We start from the raw sequence: 11,814 nt of genomic DNA on the forward strand, positions 1-11,814 counted from the left end.
GAAATTTGTTGTTGTTCATTTTCATATCGAGCTTTATTTTCTTGTTGTTTTGCATCTGTGAATCTAATTCTACAATCACAGAATTTCTTTATTACTCAGGGAAAGATGTAATATTTACACGGAAATCTGAAGACCTTCTCTCTTAACCAGCTGGCATATAAATAAAGGTCTGGAAAACAAGGAATCTTGCTCACTCTTCTGGTCACCAGTTGAATACATGCCTTTCAGAGATGACGTATTTAAAAGTTTGTATACATGATGCTTTTCACTCAACAAACTTTTTAAAATATTATGATTTATGGTTACTTACTGAGAGATTACAATAGATTAAACTGTTTACCAAAAAAAAAATAAAAAAAAAAAAAAAAATAGCCCAAATTTCCAAACTGAAAAGCTAAAGCTACCATCTAGTTCAAGCAGTTAAAAAAAAAAAAAGAGAGAAAGATATTAAAAAGTAGGTTTCAAAGCAAGAGTTGACAGAACTGAAGAGAAGCTGAAAGACTGAACAGTAATTTCACAAAAAAAATCAGCTGTAGCCAAATGGTAGGAGAGCTAAGAGGGAAAAAAATAAGAACAAAATATTTTGCAATGACATTGTGGAGCAAGGCTTGGGTTAACGATTACACTGATATGCAACATAAACTACAAAAAGGCCATTAATTAGACTACACTTCATGTGACCATTTTACACTCCTACATAACCAGTAAGGAAACGTTGATATCTGAGGATCTCAGCACAATATCATTTTCAGTTCATGTTAAAAAGTATAGACTCTTAGGTATCAATAAATATGAATATAATGAACATACAACTACACATGTAATTTTTCACTACGCAATATTCTTTCATAGAGTTTTACACCTTCTTTGTGAATCTAAAGTCTCATGTGAGGAAAGTTTCATAGTAATCCTCAGAGTTTTAGTCCAGCTTTATCGACAGAAGAGAAAGTCGTACCAAATAGGTGGATTACCACAGGAGAGAAAATTTCAAGGAAGTGTTTAAGTTTTCAGCTGAACTTTAAAAAAGGCTCCTCTTTCTCTTTTCTGCCTTTGAAACATAAGGAAGGTTTTTATTTCAAGAACTCATTAAAAATGAAGATCATGTCCTCAACAGAAGGGAAGGAGGAAAAACCATCAGACACAAGAATGCTGTTGTATATAGACATTTGGGATTAGAAATATAATCCACTGGAAGCCAAAGAAACAGTGACACACTATGTGATCCAACTCCATGGGATATAAGCTACTGCACTGCCATCACACAGCTGTGTGGGAGGTATCACTCTCCTTGGGAGAAAAACCAAAGAATACAGTATTACTGGGATATCATAGGAAGGGGAACAGGAGAAAGGAGAAATGTAAAAAAGCAAAATACTACCTTGGACTGTTTTTTGCAGTATGGATCTTTTAGGGATCTAGACATATTTTCTTCCATGTGGCATTTAAAGGCTGCTTCACACTGCCTGCTCTTTGCATTAATGCTTGTGATTTTGAAGTCGGCTCTGAGGTGGCATAACTAACTGACCTCAGCAGAGCTGTTGACACCAGCTGAGGACCTCGAAGTATGTAAAATAAACACTTTTGTTCCTCAAATGTTTTTCACGGGTTTTGAAGTCTAAAAATTTCACATTGCTTTGTTCTGCACATTCATTTTACAGATGACTGACAAGCTAAGCAGCATTCACAGTGATACAAAAACATGACCTTCCAAACCTGACTATAAAAGTGTAAAGGCCAGAGTAAAAAGCAAAATTTGTCAAAAGCTAAGTTCTATCTTGATAACATTTTCAAATATTTGTTTAGAGGTAACCTTCGCTATCAGATAAACACTATGCTGATGGCAAGGTGAAGCACACTTTTCTGGTTCTTCTGTAATGCTTTTTCATCAGATGGAAAAATGCTATGTCCAGTTCAGTTTTGCAGGTGGTGCTTGTGGTGTTTGCAAAGCATAGATGACACCTCAACTACAGGCTGGTAAGCTGGCAGACATCAGAGGACAAACTGTAAAGATGGTATGCAGTGACTATCAGCAGCAGTGGTAGTCATAGGAAACTTTGAAACTAAGGTCAGACTGCAGGAGGAGAGGGAGAGTTGCATCTCTGTCACCAGCTCTCATCCCTCACCAAGTTGTAACTACACAGAGGACAGCACTGAGGCGATCTCAAACTTATAGCCAAGGGAAAGAAAACAGAAAAAAGAGCATCTGCAGGTGTGAGACAACCTCTGTGGGGTGAAAGGCCAGGAGGGATATTTAGTGCTGACCTTGAGATCACTCCTCCCTCATGTGATAAGCCTCTTCCCCGTATGACCTTACCTTGCATCCAAGAGCAGTCGTTCGTATGGCGGCTGGTGCCCACGAAGGCGAGCCTGCAGACTGCTTCTCCCTCCTGCTGGGTTTATGCTTTCTGATGGGGAGCGGATGGATCGAAGAGGCTGTAACAGGGCTGAAAGTGAGAAACAGGAAAGGTGTTAAATTTCTGTGGGCTGTTGACTTCCCAAGTAGGTTTCAGGCCCATTTTAGAGAGAAGACAATGGCAAACGGAGCAGCCAGCCTTCCACCTGGAAGCTCCTCAGATCCTCCTCTCTCAAGCCAGAGTCACCGGAGCACAAATGCAGACTTCTATGGGATACAGGAGCCAGGTCTGCCATCCCGGCCAAGCGGCCACCACTGCAAGCTCAGGTGGGAGAGTGAAAGTCACCCTTGCAGAGATGGCTGAGCCACAGGGAAAGAAGGGCTCTTCAGAAGGAACATTCTCTATTCACCACTGAAGGCACTTAAACCACTGAAGTTAGGTGAATTGAAACCAACCCTTAATTAAATGTATTTTAAAGCAGTAAAGCCCTGTAAGCCACTCAGTACAGGCCCCAGTTTTGCCTTGGTTCCTGGCCCTGCTTCATTATGATAGCAGGCAGTGAAAAAACCAAAAAAGGTGTCTCTGCTTGAGTCCTCATCTAGATCCCTCCTCTCAGGAGCCCACAGCTGACACATCTTGCTGATCCTAATACAAATTACATGCTTATAAACTGCAATTGCCTACAGTAGACAGGTAGACAAGCCTTGTCTACCAAAAAACATTGCCATTTCATTTTAAACTTTTCAACTTTTTCAGGTCTAATCTGAACAGCGTAACAATACGTTGATAGGAGATGGGCAATGACTAAGCTGAACTAGGTCTTTGGGTACACACCAACTTTTGTTGCTCCCACAGCAATTCCAGCTTGTGGGAGTTAATACAAGACATTCTTACTGAAAAAATATATAAAACAACCAAGGATAAAGTAAAAAAAAAAAAATTGGCCAGCAGTCACATTTCTTTTTATTATTCCTAGGAAGAGACAAAGGGTAACAAAGGCTATGTGACTATCAGTAGTAGGAAAGTGTATCATCTTCTTGCTTACATTTTTCAAGCTATAATATGCTTCAGAAAATCCTATCTTAATATTTCCTGGAGAAGACAGAAATCATACAGTCCACTGCACTGATGGTAGGATCATTCTGCAGTCTTATTAAAGTAATGTATAATAACAAAACTAATAACAATATACTACACAAAAGTCATGTCCTATGAGAATACTGTCTAATTGGATAGACATCATTTAAGAGAGACACAATGTTTCATACAGCTACAATCACTTATAGCGTACTTAAAAATCTATTTTCAGAAATAATGGCTACAGATATGTATACACGCTAGACTAAATTAATGGGCCAAATTACTGAGCTTGCTACAGTGATGACATGCTGTAAGGGGAACTTAATTGAAAAGCAGCTGGTCTGAAAGAGCTAGTGCAAGATTTCCACAGGTCAGTTACCTGCCAGTTTAAAATTTACTCTTATCGCTAACATCAAAGCTGTAAGGACATGTCCTGGGAGTAACCTGAAGGCTGGCAAGTGGTACAAGTTTTATTACACTACATTTTTCATCAGCTCAGGTCTTTTGAAAGTCCCTCTCCAGAGAGGAGGCGAGCGGCAGCGGCAGACTTCCAATTCCTCCTCCTCCTCGTCTGCAGCATGGCAGTGGGGCACGACTCAGGTGGGAATCCCTCCGGTTTCATAACTGCATAAGGGGCGTTACATGGCGGAGAAACTCAGTGCACTCTTTTTGATTAATTGAAAAAAAACCTCCATATGTTACAGTGGTCAGTAAAACATTAGAAAATAGTGGGGAAATGGGAAAATGCTAATACACAACAATTTTAACCAAAATGTGACTGTTAGCCTAAATGCAACATGGTTTCCAGTGACACATCCTATTCACATCAGTCTCTTTCACTGGAAAATCCGCTTTCAAAATATACCTATGAGGAACATCAACAAAATTCACTAACAGCCTACTGCACATCACAGTTTCTGCAATCAGCCCTCCTTTTAAATTAGGTTGATGGGATCTGAGCACAGGCTTTTCTCATTACAAAAGCATCTTTTTGTACCCAGAAAAGTTGTATCTCAAATTCTTTAATTATATGCCTGGTTTAATTATAGCCTACATTTTGGTTAAAAATTAGATTGGAGCCAGTGTATAATGCACTGTCAGTGACACCTTAAGCTACCAAGACAACTGATCCAGATTTCTTATTAAAAAAATTCTGAGAAGAGACACTTAAAACGTTTCCCAAGAAGGGGTAAGTAAGTTTGAGTCTGTTATACTTAAGTCAACATCATAGACTTTCAGCTGCAGATTTGACTAACTGTGACTTTTACAGCTTAACAAAGAAACTGAACACCAGTTCAACCACAAATGCAGAAAGCCAAAGGGTGTAGAAGTAGTAAAGCTAAATTTGGGAAAGAATTTTACATTTCTTATGGGGTGGGAAACAGAGACATTAGTTTTCACCAGCAACAGAGATTCTTTTACCAGCAGGATTAAATACATGGCATTTTAAGGACTTTTTCTGACACTTCTCTTGTTGCCTTTTCCACTGATTGTTTTTACCTACATGTCCCACATTAAGGTCAGCAAACACTTTCGCTCTGGTTATGATTAACATAATGCATCATTTTAACTGTGGTAGGCTTCACTCTTTGTCATTTCTCTCCATCTCTACTTCTCTCCTTCTTTAATATGTCATCTTTGTTTCTTTTTCTCACCTACCCCTTTTTCCCTCAGTACTCTAGTTGGGCTTCATTCCAGCTGTGACTGTGTCCATCAGTGACTGTTAGCTTGTGTAAATGACTCAGTAACAGATCTCCCTACCTGAGACTTAACAATGTGAAAGGATGATCTGCGGAAGTCACAAACTATTCAAAATACACAGCCTCTTCTTGCATCCCCAGGTAAAAGTCATGACAGTGGAATGGATGGATGATTTAAAATATTTCCATTGCAGTGTTAACACAAATTAAAGGAGGAGTATCTTGATAATCAGAATAAGGACTGTTGAACGTATTCTCTGTTATACTCTGGTGATTAAACTTTAAATTTAGAACTTAAACTGCTGGTTTCATAGCTTCACAGTCTCAGTGTTGAACATAAAAATACCATTTAACTAAGTGCTTTTTCTGAGGTTCACTTTCAAAATTTACTCAGACAGAGTAAATATCCTCTGTTTGTAATTGCAAGGATGTTAGTCCCAGAACCGTATTTCCATAACGACTGCATCCTCATTACAATTCTCAAATTTTGTCAAGTACTCGCTCTGCTGATATTTTGTCAGTAAAGTTTAATTAAACAAAAAGCACACATGCACTATGAATCTGAAATTGCAACGATGGTGTACATGGCTAAGTATAACAGTGTTACCAAAACCTAAACTGGAGACATTTAGAATCCAAACGCTGGAATGAAATGGTTTAAATCAATTATATACAACAACCCCTGCTACATGAAAGTGCAATAACAGTTTCAGAAGAACGACACCATAGGTCCTGAACATTACAGCTACAGCTTTACTAGTAAACATAATAGGCCAGAGATTGTTTGCGACTTAATTGCCTGAGCTCTCGCTAGCATGTTTTATGCCTGCTCACCCCAGCATCCCAGAAAGTGAGTGAACAGGCACAACTCAGGCACTCAGAGACCCGAGGGTCCATCTCCAACAGATAGTCTGGTCACTGCCGCTCCATTTTGGAAAGGAAGCGAGCTCAGGTGAGCGGGAGGGAGCTGTGCTGTGCCATTTGGCCTCGGGGACAGAGAACAGCCACTGGCCTATTTTATTTAATTGTAAAAGCATGGTCTCTGGTGCCTCTAAGGCGTTGGCACAACACTTCTTGCATGGTTCAGCATCCTCTCATTAAGCACCCTATTGCTCAACCATGCATAGCTATGGAGTTCTTTGCAGCACACTTACACTGCTGAGCACAATGCACATTTCCCCATATGCTACAACAGACCCTACACACAAGAAGAATAAATGCTCAAGAGTGAACATGGGTGCATTTCTCTCCCATGCTTCTTTCCATCAAAAAGACACAGTAGCCTACCTGGTTTCTAAAAACTTAGCTGGTTTGCAGAAAAAGGGTTTGTTTGGGGTTTTTTTAAGTGAGAGATCATATATTGTTTATTTCCAATACAGAAATGTATTAGAAACCATGTTGAGCATGAAATACAGCTACCATATCTCAGACATCAGACAGAACCATATGCTAAATGTGTCATAGCAAAGAAAATCAAAATGCTTTTTCAAATGTAATTTGAACTTAAATCTGATCCACAGTTTGCCTTATGTTTTATCTTACCATTTAGAAGTAGGTCTTTATTTGTAGCAACAGAAATGTTGTACACTGTTTTCCCCTCCTTCCTGAAAGAAAAGACACGTTAAAGCTGCTATATTGAATCATCAGTAACAGTGGCACCTTCTGTTTGCTCCTAAGGAGTCCAGAATACGCATTTGTAACCAACAGTGTAATGCACTTGAGCAGCACACAGTATTTGCAGTACTGCTGATAATCCTGTTTTCAAAGACTGTGAGCGCTTTCAGATAGGGATAGCCCTTCCAAGCTATGGCATCTGATCCAAAGTAACCCTGTGCTGGCTTACAGACTCACTGACTTGAAGGCAGCCTATTAAAACAAGACCTAAGTTCTGGGCAAACGATGCATATCAAGGGCTCATTTCAGACCCTAGGTTTTTAACATGAATTAAACCTCATCTGCTTATTCTTAAAGATAGAATGACTGTGTCAAATACATATACTCAGCATCTCTGAGATGCCAGTGACAATCATGTGTACAACCAAGCAAGAACCCAAGAATTTTTATTCTCAGCATCTCTGACATCAAGCAAAAACACTTGTGTAAACTTCTGGCAAAGCGCCTGTGTTGTATCCTTGTCTACTGATTGCTCCATACAGAGACTCACAGCCTGATCTTTCAGTTCATACACAAAGCTGTGTGCTAGGGAAACTGAAATCCAGGGTCAGCTACACTGCTACCCTAGCTCCAATGACATCATTTTCTCCCGGTTTCCCTGTATTCCTCAAGATCTGCAAGTTCCTGTCCACAGGTATAGGTACTTTCCCTGAAATTTCTGTAATGTGTTAGATGCTGTGTTCATAAATGATCAGAACAAGATCGGTGCTGGCAAGTTCAGTGTAAGTATATATCATGCTAAGTTTGGTCATTTTTAAATAAAAAAGCAATGAAGCCTTTTATTGAAGTATAAAGACTGAAGAGAGAAACTGGTTAGAAAAATCACCATCACCGTATTTTTAAATTACTGTTCTTTCCTGGCTGAACTGAAAAATGCAAAAAGTAAACAGCAGTGCTGAAAGTAGTTTATATTTTCAGAATTCTTGGTTTGTGAATTCCAGGTGCTACTTCTCAGGCAGGCAGGAAAATTAGATTCCAAAAAACATTGATTTTAGCATGACAGTCTTTTTCTGAAGTTAATGACATGCAAATCATTATGCATGTATTTACATTTTTGATTAGGACGAGATTGAGACATTAGAAAATAGAGCAATGATCCTGTAGGTTTCAGCAAAGATGTTTCAGATATGCAAGAGACATGAATAACACAGAAGAAATAAGCAAAGGTCAAAAAAAAGTATTAAAAGGCTGAAGACAAATAACTTTACTATCCTTACCAAAGAGTTCACAGTATCTATGGTGCATAGTTTTTTAATTAATGGAAAACTACTTTGATGGGAAGACCTATGCCACACTGGGGCTCTGAGGGGCTTCTCTGGAAACTCACAGTTCTGTTACACAGTGAACACTCATCAGACTCCCCAACATAACAGTCTGACCTCAGAAGCAGTGAAATTGAAGTCTGCCAATGAAACTTAAGAAAGAAATTTGATCAAGCCATTAGACTCTCTTGCATAATTCACTTTATCTTCTTGAACCACTCTTGGCTGATCTGGAGGACCACCACGCCTCCCAGCCCTCCTCCTTCCTCGCATCCCAGATACCCTACGGGCACCTTAACTGAGGCACATCGTAAAAGGCTAAAGCCGCAGGACCACCCACTCCAGGAACACAGTGCAAGGAAGAGAAGTACTACTTCCAAGACGCAAACTACTCAGAAAGTGCTTTGGCCACCAGCTGCGAGCAGCCCGCAGTGAGAAAGAGTCAAAGTTATTTCTAAGAGGGGGATCTAACGAGTAACCCAGGGGTTACAGCATCTGAGAAATCTGTAAGCTAAAGGAAAACAGAAAACTTGACTAACCTCAGCTGAGAGACAGAGAAGCACAAGTGTGGGAAAAAGAGAAAAGTTGGGATGGAGGCAGGGGATAATCAACCTGAAGAAATTAATTTTTTTTTTTTCCAGACCTAGCAGCAGGGGAAAGCATGAATGCTGTGGGATAAAACAAGGGCTATCAAAAGACATAGTCAGAATCAATGCAAAGAATTTGTAAGATGGCCCTGACTCTCAGCCGTATCTTCATGGGCTTTGAATTCTAGTTTACAGCAAAACACCTGGAAAGGATGAACAGGAATAATGCTGCATTTGGCCAGTCTTCAAGCCTGGCTACCTAAGTTCAGCTGCTGCTTTTTTCAACTTAATTCTTCTAAACCATCAGACCAATTGTGGCTAAAGAAGAAGTACCAAAGCTGCACTGTAGTTTTGAGGTGCTGCGGAAAATCATTGCAAACGCCTGGGTGGTGCTTATACCTAATATATGTAAGATCATATGGGCCATCAAATCTGGGACTGGGAAAAGTGTTGCCCCTATTCACAAGGGCCTTTTGAGGACATTTTGCTTCCTTCTACAAGACCAGGAGGGCTTCTCCTCACTGGGATCCGGCTAACCGGCTCATCCCCTCCTGACACTGCAAGGAACTGAGCACTGACATCTCTGTTTCCCTATGCTCTCTTTGTGGTTTCTGCTCTCATTTGATTTCTGAGGGATTAACATATTTGGCCTAACTGGAGTCCTTGGATTTTTAATATAGGAGATATGGGCAAAGTTAATATCCTATGACATCCAGGAGGACAGCTGGGACTTCAGTGTCTTGGAACTCTGAAACGTACATAGGTGTCTGTTTAAACTCACTACGTTTCAGAGATGCTGAGGACCTGTCAGCTTCCACTCAGATCCACACCCAAATCCAAAAATTCTTACTATGGTATCCAACAACAGATCCAAAAATTTAACAGCAGGTACTCCCGTTCACTAATTGTAGTTACAACTTTTAAACAGAACAGACACCTGAAAAGGATGGATCCATACTTTAACCCATTTTCTTGCTGTCTCCTATTACATCTAAGCTGGTGGATGTGGAAGTGCTCTCAGTTTCCCACTGCAGACAGGAGGTGGGCTGTTCATCAGCGCTTTACTGAGCCCAAAGACCATGCTCCCCGCAGACCACGCAACAGCCACTGCTGCTTTGTCTACGTACTCCCTCAGGTACAACAGTGCTATGTGCTATTCTCTATTACTTGTTCCACAATGACAAGCAGATTAAGGCCACGCTGTGCTAGGTGATACAAATGTATTATAAGAGGAACACAAGACGAGAAGGACGACGTTGTTTATTGATTCTCATTCTTCACAATCACAGGCAATTAGGCAATCACAAGTCTAATTCAGACAGGTCCACAGGAAATCTAATCCACCCGCCAACGCACAACAGGTTTTAAAGTAATGTTCTGTACCAATAAAAATAACATAGCATACCATAACAAACATAAACACCTAAAGACATAGCTAAAGACCTCAGGAAGAAAGTGGGAAAGACTAAAAGTATTATCAATTATAATCTCTACCCTGAAGTACTTCTTCAAGTAAAACACAAAAAGAAAAGCTGCAAAAAGGACTACCACTAATTATATATTTATTCACAAGAGACATGAGGTACTGTAAAACCTACATTAAAGTCTCACACTGCTGAATTGCATTTCAGCCTAGTTACCTCCCAAGACTTTGACTATTTTAATGTGTTATTGTGTTTTTAATATGAGCAAAGAAGAGCCCTGCTATTTCACAGTTAAGTCACAACCTTGATCCACAAATAGCTTTAAACAAAGATAGCATTTGTTTTTGAGGACTTTATTTCCACCCCCCCACAGAGACTCCCTTCAACAAGGCAGGTTATTCCAAGAGGAGTTAAACAGAGCCAAGACCACAGGAAAGGAGAAAAGGAAGATCTAAAAAAGGAAAGGATGTAAAAACTTCCAGGAGAAGAATAAATTCACGGGTGCATTCAGTTACTTGCAGGGAGGTTTTGTGACTTCTCCTGCATTAAAGAGCAAGGCCTGCTTACACAGGTGGTGCGGACTAAACATGCCAACAGCTCACCAGCAGTCGACTCAATTCCCCACTGCTTTTACTACTCCGTGGGGCCCTCGGGAAGCACTTTCCCGATATTCCTCCTCCGATCCCTTTCCCCTCTCCTACCTCATCCCGCTCCTCTACCTGCCCGCAGAATCACCCAAACTCCCGCTGAGGGAAGGTGGCCCTGCTTCGAGCCAGGATTTAGCGTTCCCTACTCCTTTGCTTACTTCTGCCTTCCTGCCCTCTTTCTTCTGAGAAAAAAAAAAGTCAGGATGCGCTCGTACTCCCACCTTCCACCCACGCACACCCCCCCCCCCCACGCTATACCTGACAGCCGGGTCCACCCGGGCACCTGCCCAGCCCACCCCTCGGCCTCCCCCTTGGCCACCTCCTCACAGCCCCTCACCCCCACACACACCTCACCAGCCCCAAACGTGCCGCTTCACCGCTCCCAGCCCCGGCCTGGCGCCTTCCAGCCGACCGACAGCTCTTGCCCCCCCCCCCCCTCCCGAACTACGCCGAGCTAACGAAACTCCGCCGCCAAAGTCAAGGGGTTGATGGGGAGCCCGCCTGCAGGCACCTCAGCTTCACGGGCTTCCAGAGCGGTGGGGATCCCTTACCGAAGCTTCCCCCCCCCCCCCCGCGACTCACCTGCCTCCATGCAAAGCGAGGCGGGGCGGCAGCCACCGACCCCCCCCGGACGGGGCAGAGCCGATCCCTCGAACCGCCGCCCGGCAGGACCATACCCCCCCTCACACACACACACACTCCGCGGGGCAAAACCGGCGGCCGCGGTTCCCCCCCCCTCACCCTCCCCGGGCCGTGCCTACCTGTGACGGGGCGCGCGATAAGCCGGGAAGCTGTGAGGGAGCAGCGGGGGGACAGCGCTCCCCTCACGCCTCGCTGCCGCCACCGTCGCCCGGGTTCGGCGGGGCCGCCTTTCCCGGGCTTGAGGAGGGGAAAGGTTTGGAGGGGAGGGAGGCCGGGCCGGAGAACCGCCGCCCTCCCCGCCCTCAGACAAGCAGCGCCCGCCTCACTGCCCCGGGGCCGGCCCCGCGTCTCCCCCGCCCCGGTGCCCGCCGCCGCTCTTACCGGCTGCTCCCGCCGAGGGGCCGCCGCTGCCGCTGCTGCTGCTGCCGCCGCCCCCGGGCGGGT

At 42.8% G+C, this 11,814-nt stretch overlaps 1 protein-coding gene across 1 annotated transcript in view; it reads right to left on the reverse strand.

Annotated features, from left to right (window-relative positions):
- Window positions 1-11,812, reverse strand: part of SHANK2 (SH3 and multiple ankyrin repeat domains 2) — a 360,490-nt gene extending 348,678 nt beyond the window's left edge. Inside the window, exons 1-2 of the mRNA XM_075048288.1 lie at window positions 11,752-11,812; window positions 2,315-2,444 (exon numbers count right to left, since the gene is read on the reverse strand). The gene's annotated coding sequence lies outside the window, so the exon portion shown is untranslated. The remainder of the gene's footprint in view (window positions 1-2,314; window positions 2,445-11,751) is intronic.
- Window positions 11,813-11,814: the final 2 nt, after the last annotated feature.

The sequence above is a fragment of the Buteo buteo genome, chromosome 16, assembly GCF_964188355.1.
Source record: "Buteo buteo chromosome 16, bButBut1.hap1.1, whole genome shotgun sequence".
Classification (NCBI taxonomy): Eukaryota; Metazoa; Chordata; class Aves; order Accipitriformes; family Accipitridae; genus Buteo; species Buteo buteo.